We start from the raw sequence: 16,272 nt of genomic DNA, 5'->3' as shown, positions 1-16,272 counted from the left end.
ATTCAGAGTCGCTCTACCAGAGTCTGGCATGACTGCTTTACAAAGTCTAACTGCAGATGGCAGGGAGATCAGATTTGGGTTTAGATAGATTTGTCATGTCTTTATCTTTAGAGATTATTTAAGGACAGAACACTGCCTCTGGAAGAATGAGAAAAGCAAATAATAAGAAAGTAGTCTATACATGTAATCCGTGTATAGACATCTTCATTAGAGATAAAAAGGAAATATTTATAGCATCATAAAGTTAACAGAGGATATAATTTAAAACCCTCACACCTTTATTGCTCAAGTGTGTCTACTTATTATTCTCGGAGCAGTGACCCAGAAAGAAGGTCTTACAGAAGAAGATTTAAACTCAAAAACTAAACTTCTTTAGTTCATGTTGTGTGGAATTGGAGAACCACGTATATCATATCAAGTTACTTACAAATCATGTGAGGTAAGCCAGTGGCAGTGGTTCAAAAATTCAGGGTATTTATAACCGGTGGCTGTGCGATACGATTGAGATGTACATGCACACACACCCCATGCACACATACCCACCACACATGCACACATACCCACCACAGACATGGGCACATATGTACACACACACACACACACACACACACACACACACACACAGCATACAATCATGAGTGACAGAAATTTTAGCTAGTTTTTGTAAAAAGTCTTCTATTTTTCAGGTAAACTGAAAGTTTGATCACTACTAAGTTCCACATTTTATGTTCTCTGAGGAGATTTTTGGATATGGAGCTTCACTGCTTCTCTGGTCAATCATTTGTTCAAATATGTACTGAATCTTTACTACAGGCATGCAGAGGCTCAAAGTGAACCAAATATTACAAAGTCCTGATTCTTGTGGGGTTTATAGTCTAATGTGGCCAGTAGATAAGTGGAAAACAAGCCATTTCCAGGCTGGGTGACGTAGCTCTGTAATTCCAGCTACTCGCGAAGCTGAGGTAAAAGAACAGCGAGTCTAAAGGCCTGCCTAGGACACAGATCAAGTTCAAAGGTAGCAGCATGGACAACATAGTGAGGCTCCATCTCAAAAGAACAAATAAGTAAGTAAGTAAGTAAGTAAGTAAATAAATAAATAAATAAATAAATAAATAAATAAATAAATAAATAAATAAATAAATAGAAAAAGAAACGCAGAGCTGAGGATATACCCCAACAATAAAGTGTAACATGAGACAGACCCTGAGTTCATGTCCCAGTATCATGAAAATAAAACCAAGAACAGAGAATAACAAATCAATCAATCAATCAAGCAGTTACCAGTTACCCATCTGGTGGTCTATTCTTTTTTAGAACATGTGTGGATAGAGCAAGAACTACGGAAAGGGAACGTTGCCTCAGAGAGCAGTCAGAGAAGGCTTCCCCCAAGGGAACAGGCTTAAATGGGAATAACTTGGAAGTATTAGTGGCAGAACAGCTCCAATTCCTGATACATAATAGGTTTTCTGGGTAGAGCTATGGGTCTGCCCTTTCTGAAGAGGTAAATGTAGAGTTGGGGGAAGATGCTCTGGACCACATTAGATCCTGTAAGTTATGCCAAACATATGGAGATAATTGATTTGTAATTATGGAAGACATGAAGAGGCTTTGAGTAGAAGAACAAGGGAGGGCAGAGTGGGAGCTGGAGACCAAGAGGGAAGCTGCTGAGATAGTATGTGAAGGAGATGACCATGGTTTAGCCTAGAGCTGTGGGTCCTGTTTTGAAGGTTAAAAGCAATAAGATAAGCTATTATATTGAAATAGTTACATTTGAGAGAGAATATTCCAGAACAATTCCAGTGTTCAGCCCAAGTACATAGAGGATGATAGAACCATTTACTGAGAATGGGAAGAAGGACAATTGGGCCAGACAATGTGACTTGAAAATGTTCAGTTATGATCTATTAAAGTGATTGTAAGTATGAAAATGGAGAGATCCAATAGGTAGTTGGCATACAAGCCATGGAACTCAATGGAATATCTTTGATTAGACATATTTAAAATCAGTTAGAAGAAGTCTTAAGAAACACACTGCTAAAAAGTCAGCTCAGGAGAGCACTTGGAATCCAGTCCACAGTTTGACTCGGTGGATCCCACTGTTAACGTGGCTTAGTGATATCATGGGGGAATGGGAAGAACAATTTGCTGTGTTTTCAGGAGCGGGTGGGGAATGTGCATGGCAAGACAAGTGCGGACAAGTCTCTGGAAAGAAGTGGTGTAGCAGAGGCGTGCATGGAACCAGGGAAGCATTTCAGATCATAGGGAGAAACCAGCATCCTGTTCCTAAGACCTGCACGCTATACTTCCCACTGTTTCTTATCATCAGATGTTAAGTCGTGAGATGTGCTGATGGCTCAATACTTTCTCTTGCCACTCACCCCTGAGTCACAAGCCAGTCAGGCTTTTAAAAATTCCTTTCTCAGACTTCATTCCTCTTGCCGTCCATTGTTCTGTGGTGTTTTGTATTATTAAAAAACATTTGTTTAAAGTGAACTTCCACAGCTGTGGGGGGAGCATGTGTGCACATTTGTGCTTGTGTGTGTGAAGGCACCACTTGCCCCCTTTTTGAGACAGGGTCCTAGACTGGCCTGGAACTTGCCTCTTGTCTCCACCTCCCTGTGCACTGGGATTACACACTCAAGTTGGCACACCTGCCCTCTGTGTTTTTAACCATAGATTTTGGAGGTGGATGAAATCAAGGTTCCTCTGCTTCCCTTGTGACTGTGTGAGCAAGTACTCCACTGAAGGACCACCTCCCTAGCCCCATAGGCTGTTTTCTCTCCAAGACAATATGTTAGCTAACTCTTAATGTTTCTTGAACCCCAATAATGTTCTAACTTTTGTACAGAATTGAGGTTCAAATTTGTACACTGTGTGCATGTGTCTATGAGGCACTTGTGTGTTGAACAATTAACAAATAAAATTGACTCAGTAATCACTGTAGAAGGGATGGACAGTGGTTGTAGATGCTGTGAAGCTAGAAAGGGAATGGAGCATGGACTTAGCATGTGCGTCTTATGGCTAAAAGAGCTGGAGCATCCATGCTGGCCGACTGTGGTTATGGATCTCAGAGATCACACATCTCAATTCTTCTTGCTGTTTCCTCGAGCAGCTCTGGCCAACACTCATAACTAACTAAACTCAAACAGTCCTGCAGCCCCATTCTTTTCACTGGCTGTGTACACAATTGCTCGAGTGGTGTACAAGAAAGTACGTGGAGACTCTCCCTTTCCTAATTGCTTCTCAGAGTGATCCAACAGCAGCAGGAAACAAATACCCCGTTCCACAAAGCACGTTCAACAGGGCAAACAGACCTCTAAACCCACGGCTTAATTATAGCGTAGGGCAGTGTGGCAAGCCATGCTTAGCATTTCAAACCGCTCCATGTGTTTCTCAGTAAAAACGGAAAGCTCGCCCCCAAATCCTGCAGAGCTGTGCACACTCTGCAAAACCAAAGGTGTCCGAGTGTTCTGTTTGTTTTGTTCTCAAGTTTCCAAACCATTGTAATGTAATCAGAGCTAATTAGCACGTGAGACACCTTGTAAATGCTTCCTTTCGTCTTTTAGCCGCTAGGTCCGTCCTTTTGCCTGGACAGCTCCTATCTTCTGCGCTGTAGGTTTCAGGTTGTTTTCTTTTAGGTGGGAACGGAGAGCTTTAGGTTGAGTTTCCAAGCTAGTCATTTTACCTGTTCAAAACCCGTCATCACCAATACAGACATTTATGAGTTGTGATGCATTTATTTATTTGTTCCCTCTACAGCAATCATTCTAGCTTACTTTGAATGTGTATACAAATGCTTAAGAGTGCTTTAATGTGTTTTGAATTTGCATACCCAGTTGTTTTAAATGTTTGTTAGAAGTCATCAGGAGATTTTTGAGATCCTGCTCTCTGTATATGATTATCTGGTAGGATTTGTTATCCCTGTTTCATGCTGTTCCGTAGTGTGCATGCTCTGTGGTTATTCTTCATTCTTTATAATGGACATGCATGTTGCCTTAACCCTCCCTTCAGCAATGTATTCTCACATAGGCCCCCTTACAATATAAATACAGAATTAGCATTACTATCACGTATGAACTATACTTACCTAATTTCACAAAGTACTGTTGTGTTACTTTTCAGAACATGCGTCTAGTTTCTATACTTGCCAGAAGTCTGAGGTTTCTTACTTCCCTCCATCATAAAAATCACTTGAGGCTATATGATTTCAAAATGTTTGCAAAGCTGACAAGTACAAACTGTTTTCTTTCATTTAGCCTATTACTGCCTCATTTAAAAGCCCATATACTTACTTAGTCACCTGTCTGTTCTTGTTGAGTCTCCTGTATTTCCATAGTAATCTGTAGGTTTACAGTGATTTTCTAGCTTTTGTGACTATGACGTGAATGACCTCACTAAATCTCAAGTTAAAACTTAATCTCCATTATTGGTTTTTCAGGAGGTGATTAGATTGTGAGGCCTCTGCCCTCATGAATGGACTATCACAGATTAATAGGTCAACGTGTTAGCTAGGCGTGGATCACTTACTGAAGCAAGCCTAGTCCTGTCTCTTGCCATGTGATACCATTTGCTACATCAAAACTCAACAGTAATTCCTTATCTGTAAGAAAATCATCATCAGATACAGATTCTCCAGCCTCTAGAATATCAAGCTGAATAATACTTAGTTCTTTATAAAATTACCAAGTCTGTGGTATTTTACTATAGCAAAGAACACAAATTAGACACAGATTAAAACAAGTACATTATTTTTGTATTAGTAGAGACAAGGTCATGTTATGCATTCTAACTTGGCCTCCAACTCACTTTGTACTCCAGGGCTGGTCTTGAGCATCCTTCTGCCTCGGTCTCCTGAGTGCTGGGATTGCAGGTGTATGCTACCACATTCTTGTGGGGTTTAGAGAAATCACATGCAAGTTTTTGCTAATTTTTCTGGTCTGAGTACAAAAAGGACATGAGTTTTCTATGTCCTTCAGCTAAGATGTTGCAAAGATCTTCAGTCTATGGCTCCTTTACCAATATTATCCTTGGTATTTAATATAGACAAATCTACTAAGTTGTACTTTGTGTTTAACAATTTGTGTGTTTGTCTTGTGTGTCCATGCAGACTCAGTTTCTTCCACCTACCATGTGGGAATTGGGGATCAAATTCAGGTTGCCAAACTTGGCCGCAGGCACCTTACACATTGGGCCATCCTTCAGGCCCAATTCAAGCATTTGAGGTTATTTAAAGAATGTGTTCCTTATTCTCTCCCATTCACTTTTGATTCTGAGTCTAACAGGGGACGGGGGTACTGGAGACCTTGGATGGTGCAGTCTATAGGACAGTCTCGGGCACTAAGAACTACAACTAATTTTTAAGTAGACCAAGACTTTAATTTACAAGTTTAAATATGTCTGGGAAGAAAATAGAAAAAACAGCAACAAAACTTAAAGTTGGTTTTATATGCATGCAATAACAATTGATGAAAAAAGAGGCCATCAATTTGAAGGAGAGCATGGAGGGGTACATGGGAGGGCTGGAAGGAGGAAAGGGAAGGAGGAATGTTATAATTAAATTTGAATGAAAATAGTAATAAAAATAAATGAGAGGGGATATTTTGCTACCAACCTGAAAGAAATAACATGGATAATACAGAAATAGTATGAAGGGGTATAGACACACAAGTTAATGATATAAAAAAGAGTTTCCTGGCAGGTACAAGTTACTCACTTATAACAGAGAGCTAGAACCAGTAACAAAGGAATAAACAAGAAAAAATCTTACAGAATATCATTCTGCGTCAGATGCCTTTCTAGCATAGACTAAGTAAGAAAAAGAGTCTAATTTATTTGTTAATGCTTAATTCTAATTCCCCAAAAGCTCTGTAAAATATAGGAGAGGCTACTTCTCAACCCATTTTGTGGTATAAAATCACTCTGATATCAAAATCAGACAAAGACATCGCAGGAAAAAATTATAGACTAATATCTTGTATGAATATTGATACATAAAGAAAACCTCAATAAAATATTTGCAAATTTAATTCAGTAATCTATGTTATACATCCTTTGACTTACCCAGAGAAAAAGATCTAAAGAATGTCATTCTCTCCATCTGTCTGTCTGTCTATCTATCTATCTATCTATCTATCTATCTATCTATCTATCTACCTACCTACCTACCTATCTATCTACCTACCTACCTACCTATTTTTTGACCCATCTGTATTTACTACAGAGAGTTGGCTTATTCCATTGTAAAAGATGAAACTCTTAAGATCTGTAGCAGCTGTGTGGCCTAAATTCCCAAGAAATAGAAAGACTGACAGTATAAATTGTAGCCTAAGAGCCTTCTTGGATTCTATGATCTAAGAAGAGCTAATGTTGCCCTGGCCAGCCCAGCAACATCTATTTCTTCACTGTTGGTTAAGTACCAGTGAGAACCCAGGTTTTCAGTTCTATGAGATCCTTGTTTTCCTTCTAGTGGAAGCACTCCTGTCTTTAGAATGAAGACTTCTAAGCCAATGGAATATAATGCCATATGCAAACACTTCAAAAATGGATTGTTAGAAATGATAATGTAAGATGTCCCTGTCATTTCTACCCTTGAGCTTTGGATCTCTGGATCTTAATTGTGCAAGAAACAGCACCTTATATTGGATACTAATTCAGAGCAAATAAAACCTTCTCAAGGCTACTGTGCCAGTTTTGTAAGACATTGCCACTGACCTAGCTGGTATGATGACTAAGTCTTCCAAAGTTTATTCCATTATTCTATCAGTAGCAGCTGTTTTAAGATGGTGGGAAACACGGTAATAAGACCAGTAACTTCCTAATACACTAATACATTTCTTTCGTTGTGAAGTTGGTCCTTTGATCAAAACCAATGCTATACAGAATAAGGTGCCTATAAATCCACAGACAACTGTTTGGTCAGAAGGATTACATACAAGGAAAGGCAAATTCATACCAATTCCAAATAATATTCCAGTAGGGACAAAATGCTTTCCTTTCGATGTTGGAAGTGGTCCAATACAATTACCATTTCACTGGGTGGCTGGCTTATCAGGCTGTTCATCACAGTGAATGGTGCTATATTGTAGTATTAGTGCTCTTCTCTGCTGCTGACAGGTTGAACGCTCAACAGTGGCATACCCAGAGTAGTCTTGGTTAATGGAAGTTCATACTGTTGATTCCAGGCATAGTCTACATCCTCATCTCCCTGGCTACTCTGTTTATGAACTCATTAGCTGATGACAAGGGAGTTGGGAAAAGCAGCCACTTGGTATCCTAAGGACAGGACATCCTCTCCAGTTGATTATTTATAAAATTTTCCCATGCTGAAGTCATCCTTGGGTGAACATTCATATAAGACACAAATACATTCACATTTTTTGCTCACTCAGATAGGTCTGTTCTTCTCACCCACATTATGATGTTGCCAGTTTTTCAACCCTTTCCTTCTAAGTCAATGGTCATTTAGTGAATTATTTTTTCATAGCCCCTGAATTGGTGAGTAGTAACATGTCCTTCCAAGCAATGTAGACAATCAGATGCACTTCTGGGAGCGTTTACTTTCATCACTGCCATCCACAAATGCCCTAGAAAGGGTGTGCAGTGAGCGCTACAACTGTCTACTTTCAGGTGACACCTGAAGATCATGCAGAGCCATCTACAAACCAGGCCCAAGTCTGCTCTCTTCTATCCACTGATTGTCCAGTGAGACTCTAAGTCCATGCTGCTTGAGAAAAAGGCAGCATGTCAGTCGGGGTAATTGTAGACACTTAGGTCACTTCTTCATCTCTCTTACATTTTGGGGCCCTCTGAGGACTGATCTCATGTAAGCTACTGCCATTCGAATGGAGCGTTGTTATGCATATCCAACTTAATGCCTTGGTGGATCAGGCACCTAGTTCAGAATAGGCAGTTTAGGCTTAATTGTTACTTAGTGGTCTCTGGTGGGGCCCAGCAGACTAAGTTGCTTCTCAAAAGGAAAGTAGTTTTCTACCAATGATGGCAGAGCTTTGCTCCAAGACCTGAAGGCTCTGCATTGTGATCCATCTTTAGGGGTCAAGGGCTCCAGAAAGCTTTCCTATGGTCTTCTGACACTCAGTCACCATTGTCACCACTGGGTCACACAGCACCCCCAAAAGAGTAGATGTTCTATTGTGGTGTTATCTTAATATTTGGAGACTAATAGTTGTACAGGTATCCCATTTTTTTTCTAAAATATTACATTTCAGCACCTACCTTGAATCAGATTCAAAGATTCAGAATGCTCTGAGAGTTTGATTTTATTTTCTCATTAAAATTATTCCATTAATTCCATTTTCATCCTATTGTTTATTAACAAGTATCCTTTTTCATCTTTTTATATGTTCCTTCTAGTCATTTATTTTTATGCCGTTCTGTCTCTCAACAGAGTAGAGCTGAGTGGTTTTAGATTATTTGCCTGCTATTGTTGCTGATCTCTGGTCTTCAGTCCTGTTAGCACTGAGTTTTGAAGGCTAAATTGGTAAAGCTGACTTTAACCGCAATGATTAATAATATTTTCTTTTCAAAGATGATGTGAAAAATCTACCTTTTTCCCAAAAGGAAACATTGTTTTCACCTATTGATCTCTTTTTAAAATTTTCCCATTTTCCCTATTCATGACACAACAAATTCCTATAATCAATATCCACTGTGGTCTAGTCATAAGAAAATGAATCAATGAATTGATACTCTGTAATTTAGCTTAGATCATTGACTTACTGCATGACTCTATGCAAATAGTTTTGTATCCCCAGTTAAAGCCTACCACTTCTAAATTTGAGGGGACAGTTCGATTGACAAGAAACGGTTTTGCTCAGCATTTTCAAACTGTCAGCTCTTACCAGAGATGATATCACAACTCACCACGCTTTCTCCACCTTGTGTTTTTACCAAGGTTTATCTTCTGAGTTCCCTAAAAGTCTGGTTTACAGTGTCACTATTCCTGTAAAAAGTTTAGCTTCAGCTGCCAAACAATGAGTCATCGTTGTTAAAAAAGTATTACTGCTAGAGTTCCTTTGTGGCTTTAGTTTGGGTCATTTCTAAACAGATCTATGTCTGTACAAGGCCACGATGTCAAACGAAAGGTTCCGAGGGATGTTAATAATTTAGTTATATTGTTTGGATTGATTTTAACCAGATTAAGTGTTTGAGTTGGATTATACAAATGATCTATGTTAGCACTAGATGAAGCTCATTAGATCTAATTATTTTATTAGATATTTGTAGAAGATAATTGGGATAACTTTGAGACAATGCCGTGTTAGTCTAGCTGGTTTAAGAATGGTTATTAAACTGACATACAGGTGGAGGTAGAGGGAACACTGGGAAAGCTACTTTCCAGATGCCCATGGCGAACGTCCTGGCTTAATTGCAGTGTTCTGCCTTGCCCAGTCTTGCTTCTCCGCGTGAAAGGCCTCCTTTTCCTGTAGTCAAAGTAGCACCCTTCTCCCGTGAGATTTGCACATTTTTAACACAGTAGTAAGATTTCATTCATGACCTTTGTAAACCACTTCAAGGAAAAAATGATTAGCTGTAAAAATGAGACGAGTAACGCTGAGGCAGAGGTTGAGGCAGCAGGGTTTGTAATGCGTCTCGAGATCTCCAAGTGAGAGGTGGGTGTGGATGCTATATGGTGTGATGTGACCTGCTGTTAAAAGTTCCTTACTCCTGAGTCAGGTTGAAAGAGACCTTAGCACCTTTCTCATGCCCCCTGGATGTTTTAAAATAATTCTCAGAAGAAAACCTGGAGTGTAATTCTTTTAAAACATAAAAGTAAACAAGCAAGAATATGTGAATTTTACATATATATAGTCTGAGAAAGAGCTGACTTTTTTTCTGTTTTATTTTGCAGATTATTGAGAAATGAAGTTCAAACTACAAAAAAAGATTTTTAAATAATCAAAAAAAAAAGAGACTCATTAGTACACATAAAAAGTGGATTGAAGAAAAGGCATGAAACCAAGAAGAATTAATAGAGAAAAAGGTAAAGTAATGGAATTAGAGCTAATCTTTATGTAGCTTTCAAGTTTATGGAGAATTTTGTTTATTCACTCAGTTCATCCTCATAATGCCCTCAGGAGCTAACCATAGCAAACTGGAGTCTCCACAGAGGAAACCGACTCTTGAGAAGACCCAAATTTGCATCACTCCATCTTGTTTACATGCTACAGACTGTGTGTCTTCTGATTCCTGAGTAGGGATTCCTCTCCTCTTTACAAAGGAAGATAGAACTTCTGCCTTGCTCTTGACTGATTTCAAGAAGCAGAAATCAGGAGACAAAAAAAAAATATGTATTTGTTTTAATAGTTAACTTGAAGATGAATTACTAGCTTTATATTGTTATCATGAATAAGCCCAGACATTGACTGGTGTGGATGAAGAGACATTGGCTCCTGAGGTTCCCAGTCACTTACTCCTCTTATATTAACTTCAGCTGAGAGAAGATCTAACTGCAGCAAAAAGAACCTGGGTTTGGACCTATCTTGATTATTTTAAGACACTTAAGTGGACATGTGTCTGTCATTTCTATCAAGCACTTGCTCTTTTCTGTATTCATACTCCATTCTCAGTACAGGAGCAGGAAATGGTGACAGGGGACATGCTTAATCAATGGGGGTGGGCAGGGGCAAGTAGGTGTGAGGAAGTGTTGCAGAGACAGTGAGATAATACATCTAGGACACAGGCAACTTCAGGAGAGAGTGGAGAACTAACTGTCCTACCCAAACTCAACCATTCTAAAGGGTGCAAGTTGACAACAAAGAATTGGTAGAGGGAAAATGAAGGAAAAGTCGCAGGAAGGCAGAGGTCAAATGGGCACAAATGTTTTCTTGTTGGCTCTGCCCCAACTAACACGAATAGAAGCTAGATGAACAGGGCCTTGTTACATGGTCACATGTACTGTCGTGTGGTCTCTCCTACATCTATATTAATAAATTTAACAATAATAGATGAAGAAATAGATGACTGAGTTCTGAGGTTGAGTAAACTTTTTTCCACTTAGCTCAGATCAGCAGAAGATGGGCCCCAAATGGGAATGGAAAAGGTAAAAAAACAGCACGTACCAAAAACAAAAGATAATATAAAAGTTTCCCTGAAGAGATGCCCTTTTTCTAGGACATGCTAGACTCTCTGGGGTCAAGTATAGTAAAGAAAAAAAAAATACTAGAAATGTGACAGCCCTTCTTATAACACAAGCTCCGGAAAATGAAGTTATGTCAACCCTTTTAACCTAAAACGGTGCTCTGGACCACAGACATCCTCACCCAAAGCAGCTTCATTTAAACCCCAAGGAGCCCCAAGTAGAAGGAGTCAGCAATTCCTAGAAGGAAAATGGTCTATAGGGTTCAGGGATTATCCCAGCTAAAAGGGATGAAAATGGATAGCCCGGGTGACTTCTGTTTGACAAGGAGATTGTCACCATTGACAGGAACTACTGACTGACAGGGTGGAGAATGGGCAAAGATAAAACTTCACAGAAACACTTGGGAGGAAATTTGACACCATTGAAACCACAGGTGTGAGTGAAACCAGTAAAGTAAAAGTTGGGTTGCTTCCAGGGTCTGATGTTCAGTACACTTCCAGTTCAAAATTAGGAGTTTTATTGAACCGTGTGAAAAAGTTGAAACATGGAAGCCAGCACTTGAAGGACCAAAGGATTCCTTCTGTCCCAATAAATGAACTCATAGACTATACTTTTAAATATATCTGGCAGTACTAACTATATAGCTGTAAGAAAGAGACTAGATAACTTCTTACCCTGACAACACAGCCTGTTTCACCTACAGCCTGGCCTGGGTTTCCTATCAAAGGCCCCAGCGACCACTTTCTGAGCACTTGCCATGTATCAGATGCTGGGCTTAGTGTGTGTGTCCATCCGAAAATGTTTTAACGCCTGACCCTATTTTCAAATATGCCATATTCAATGAAACATTGGGGCAAAAGAATTCAGCCCAAAGGTGAATTATTATTAAATACAATGAACAGTAAAAATAAAACATAAATTCCATATACATAATATAAACACTGCATTTTGTAGGACTTCAGAGGCAGAAGAAGTCTTTTGGGGAGAGGTGAAATTGGGTTGCATCATTAAACACTGAGTCAAATGCAGACAGTCTGGATGACAGGGAGTGGGGATAAGGGAATAAGAAGAAAGCTGTGAGGGTAGGCTGGACACTTTCCAAGGCAAAAGTAGCTACTGGAGCAGAAGGATAGGGAAATAGATTTAAGAACTTTGAGACATACACCCTTTGAGAGAGCCAGCAGTAGAATTTACAATAGCTCTTCTCAGTTTACTCTCAAAGCCAAGTTTATAGAAATAGCTCAGTGTTTTTAAGGGAAATAACCTGAAATGGATAATGAAAAGTTCTTTGGGGACACTGAGCCCAGGGTTGTGTCCCAGCATTGCTGCTTATTAGTTTGACTTCTCATAATTTTATTTCTTATACCTTGAGCTCCTAATTTTTAATTGAAGATAATATTTACATCTGATGGAAAATATAATTGTAAGGTCAAAAGGGAGAAAGTATTTAATATGCTTGACTTAGTGCTTGGCACTTGGGAAGAACTCCTTGAATCTTGACTATTGGTTTTATATCCACAGAATCATGTAACAGCAACACTAACAATAACAAAATTGCAAAGCAATGCAAGCATCTTTTTTTTTTTTTGACACAGCCTCTTACTAAGTAGCCCAGGCTGGCCTTGAAATCTCAAGAGCTGCGATTAAAGGCATGGGCTAGCTTCATGCAGTCCTCAGTGTGCACCTGCACACATGGGAGATAAGCTGCTGAGCAGATCCTCCGGATTTGCTGTTGTCTTCTGGTCTCCAAGCAAGATAAATGAGAGTCTTCCCTCTCTCCTTCCTCCCCCTTCCGTTCCTTTCCTTGTCACTCTCAGTTGTTCACTGGTGAGCCCTTGCACCCTACACCTACGGTCCAGAGTCTGTGAGCAGTCATGAGAATTCCACTGTTGACTTCTACTCTCCACATAGCCTCTTCTGCTCGAGGGGGATCTTTTCACTGTGCTCACAATGGACATGGATCCTGGCTCAGAGAGAAGGGGGAGGATAGAGAGAGACAGAAGGACACAGACACAGAGAGAGAGGGAGGGAGGGAAGGAGAGAGAGGGGAGAAAGAGAGAAAGAAAGCAGAATGCTTTATCATTCTATGAGCAGGCTTACAGCAGCACCCTCCATTTTTAAGTAACATTATGTTCTTTGTTTCTTGCTTCTCATTTAGTAGGGTAAGCAAGGCAAAGCAGGCCACTTTCTAGTAGATTGTGAGAAGATAGGCAGCAGCATTAACTTGACTGTGGGTTTGATGTGGAGAGCAGAGTCAAAAGGAGATATTCTTGTGGGTTTCTATATGACTGAAAGGCAGCAAGGCTGTTGCTGTAGCAGCCGATTAAAACGAATGACATTCTGGTCACCAAATGTTAATAGGTCCAAGTGGAAGTGTGGTGATCAAAGTTGAGTCATAACTTGAGAGGAAACCCGTCTTAGCCGTGTTTTTTTTGTTCTTTGGTGAAGACCCTTAGTAAGCTCTTCGAAGACCATGGCTTTCTACAAAGGAGAGGTCTAGTTACCGTTGGCCACAGCGAATGGCTCTTCTCAGTCTTTCGTCTGAACAAGAACCAGTTATGAGAAGCCAGGGCTTGACTAGCTTTTGGTGTGGTTAGCGTTGGTGGGAAGGTTACTTACTGGTCTCTCCATTTCTGAACATCATTGATCTTCAGGGTTTTCTGTTGTTGATCTGGCTAGCTTGGTTAAGGCTAACATTCTTTTCACCATGGAGAGTCTTGCAAAGTCCCCCTCATCTGACCTCTGGCTAAGTGAGGGCTTCGTCTGAGGTTCTTTGAAGCTTTTTTTTGTGTGTGTGTGACTTTGGGACATTCCTAAACAGCAACAGAAAACTTAGAGTGTTTAGTGATTTTTCTAGGATACTTAATTAAGGAGCAACAGAAACATGGGAGACCTCTTTTCCAATGCTTGACCTTGCAGCTTTGTCCTTTTTTACTTCAGGGGATATCCAGCATCCATGCCAGCAGATTCATTTTGGACTGACTGTAATGGGGGGAATAAGATGTTGTCTGGGATCTGAAATAAACAATTCCTGACACCTCTTTAATCACAAAGTAAGTAATACAGTGTTCATATCTTCATGTCAGAACATACCTGCTGCTCTTAAAGTCTTTGACATTATTTCTCAAGTTTTCCATACCCATTATTTCTCATATGCAAAGAAACATCCAGTGTTCTGTTTCAGTTAGTCAGTAGGCTGAAGCAACACCGACAATATCTGTCTTCATTTTCTCTTATGAAGTTGTGAGCCAGACTCAGGTCTGGAAAGAGACACAAGAAGGCATTTCTGAGGTCCTCTGAGGACCGGGCAGCACAGAAGCATTGCCCATCCTTCAAATAGAGAGCATCCAGTGTGCACGTTGCTGAGTGCACAGGTAGATGGTTATTTCCAGGAAGGCTTGTTCATCTTTCCACTCACCAGACAGTCAACTAACTTCTCAGAGTAAAACACTGTAAAACAATGCTACTCTGTATTCCATGCCTACTTTCTGCTGTGAGAAGGTGTTAACAGAAGCCAGCCTCCAAGGATTTGCTGAGCTCATTCTTTAAACAAGGTGGCAGCTCCTTGGCCATTCTTTACATGAAGCAAGATGTTCATCCCAGTAACTGAAATTCCTACTAGTAACAAAACACAACTAGTATTCTCACTTCCCTATTTGAAGATACCTGCAATTTTCTATATACATAAGAAAAATCTGTGTGACTAAGGTTAAGTGCCACAATTTAAAAGAAAAAAGTGAAATTTCTCATTACTTTGATTTCTAAAATTATCTGCTCATAACCAAAAATAATAAGGCCCATATAGGAGCTTAAAACAATGGGGGAGACAGAGTCCCAACTGGCCATCTCTTGTCACCAAATGAAGCTTCCAGTACTGAGATTGGGTTACATCTAATTGCATTGTTGGCTAAAGGGGTCCAGTGGGAATCCCCAAACAACCCAGGCTGTTAGCAAGACTATAGGGTGCTCTCCACAAAGTGACAGCAAGGGCCCATTGCTGAAGACAATGTGCACACAACTCATGGAACATAGAGAAATTAAGCTGGTGCCTCCATGGAACCTTCATCCCTAAGTTCTAGCATCTTGGGTACAGGGAGATACTCTGTACACTAGCAAAAGAGAAACACAAACATTAACCCAACCACAAACACTTTGATCTACAATGGTGTTCTGCCTGCAAGATATGCTAGGGCAATGGTAGCACTAAGCTTGTGTGAGTAACCAGTCAATATCTGAATTGACTGAAGTCCCACTCCATGAGATGTATCCCATGCCTAACACTTCTTGGGTGACCAAGAACCAGAGACTAGGATAGCTCAGGAATCTAGGGTAAAATCAAATACTACTGTTAAAAAACCAACAAACAAAAAACACTAACAAAAAAAATCCAAAACAAAACAAAGCAATAAGATGACCCCTAATAACATTCTGCTGTACTCATAAATCAGTGTCTTGCTCAGCCATCAACAGGGAAGCTTCCATTTGCAGTAGATGGGAACAAATACAGACACCTACAGCCAGACATTACACAGTGAATGAGAGACTTTGAAATACTGAGCCCTAAACAGGATGCTTCCATCAAATCCCTCCCCTCAGAGCTCAGTGAACCACATGGAAGAGGAGGCAGAAAGAGTGTAAGAGCCAAAGGAGATGGAGGACACCAGGAGAACAACATCCACTAACTCAGCAGAAAGCACAGTGCCTGCATGGGTCTGGACCAGGTCCTCTGTATATATATTATGGCTTCCAGCTTAGTGTTTTTATAGGATTTCTGAGTAGGTGAACTAGTGGGTCTCTGATTCTTATGACTTTTCTTGGGCTTTTTTCCTTCTGTTGGTTTGCCTTGTCCAACTCTGATGTGTCAGTTTTTTATTTTATGTTACTATATTTTATTATTAAATAGATTTTAAAAGCAATGAGAAATGAAGTACAGGTAATGGGAATGAGTGAAGTAAATGTGATTATCCATACCTGGGCAAAAAAGAAAAGAGAAAAAAAGAAATGTTGCATGTCCCACTCAGGAAAGACAGAAGGAAGTACCATGTGACCAGGTATTTCACAAGTCTAAGGCATGGTGAGGTCAGTTTTTTTGCCACCTCTGTGCTCACAAATAAGTCCTGTTTGGTAAATCATTTCTCAAGTGGAGCTCGATTTTTTTCTTAAATAAAAATATA

At 39.9% G+C, this 16,272-nt stretch overlaps 1 long non-coding RNA gene across 1 annotated transcript in view; it reads left to right on the top strand.

Annotated features, from left to right (window-relative positions):
- Positions 1-16,272, top strand: part of LOC143268946 (uncharacterized) — a 53,416-nt gene that overhangs the window by 32,366 nt on the left and 4,778 nt on the right. The window contains exon 2 of the long non-coding RNA XR_013045197.1: positions 9,869-10,000. This is a non-coding gene — a long non-coding RNA (uncharacterized LOC143268946). The remainder of the gene's footprint in view (positions 1-9,868; positions 10,001-16,272) is intronic.

The sequence above is a fragment of the Peromyscus maniculatus genome, chromosome 16, assembly GCF_049852395.1.
Source record: "Peromyscus maniculatus bairdii isolate BWxNUB_F1_BW_parent chromosome 16, HU_Pman_BW_mat_3.1, whole genome shotgun sequence".
Lineage (NCBI taxonomy): Eukaryota > Metazoa > Chordata > Mammalia > Rodentia > Cricetidae > Peromyscus > Peromyscus maniculatus.
Note: the sequence above shows the minus strand (reverse complement) of the source record. Positions and strands in the feature narration are given on the sequence as shown.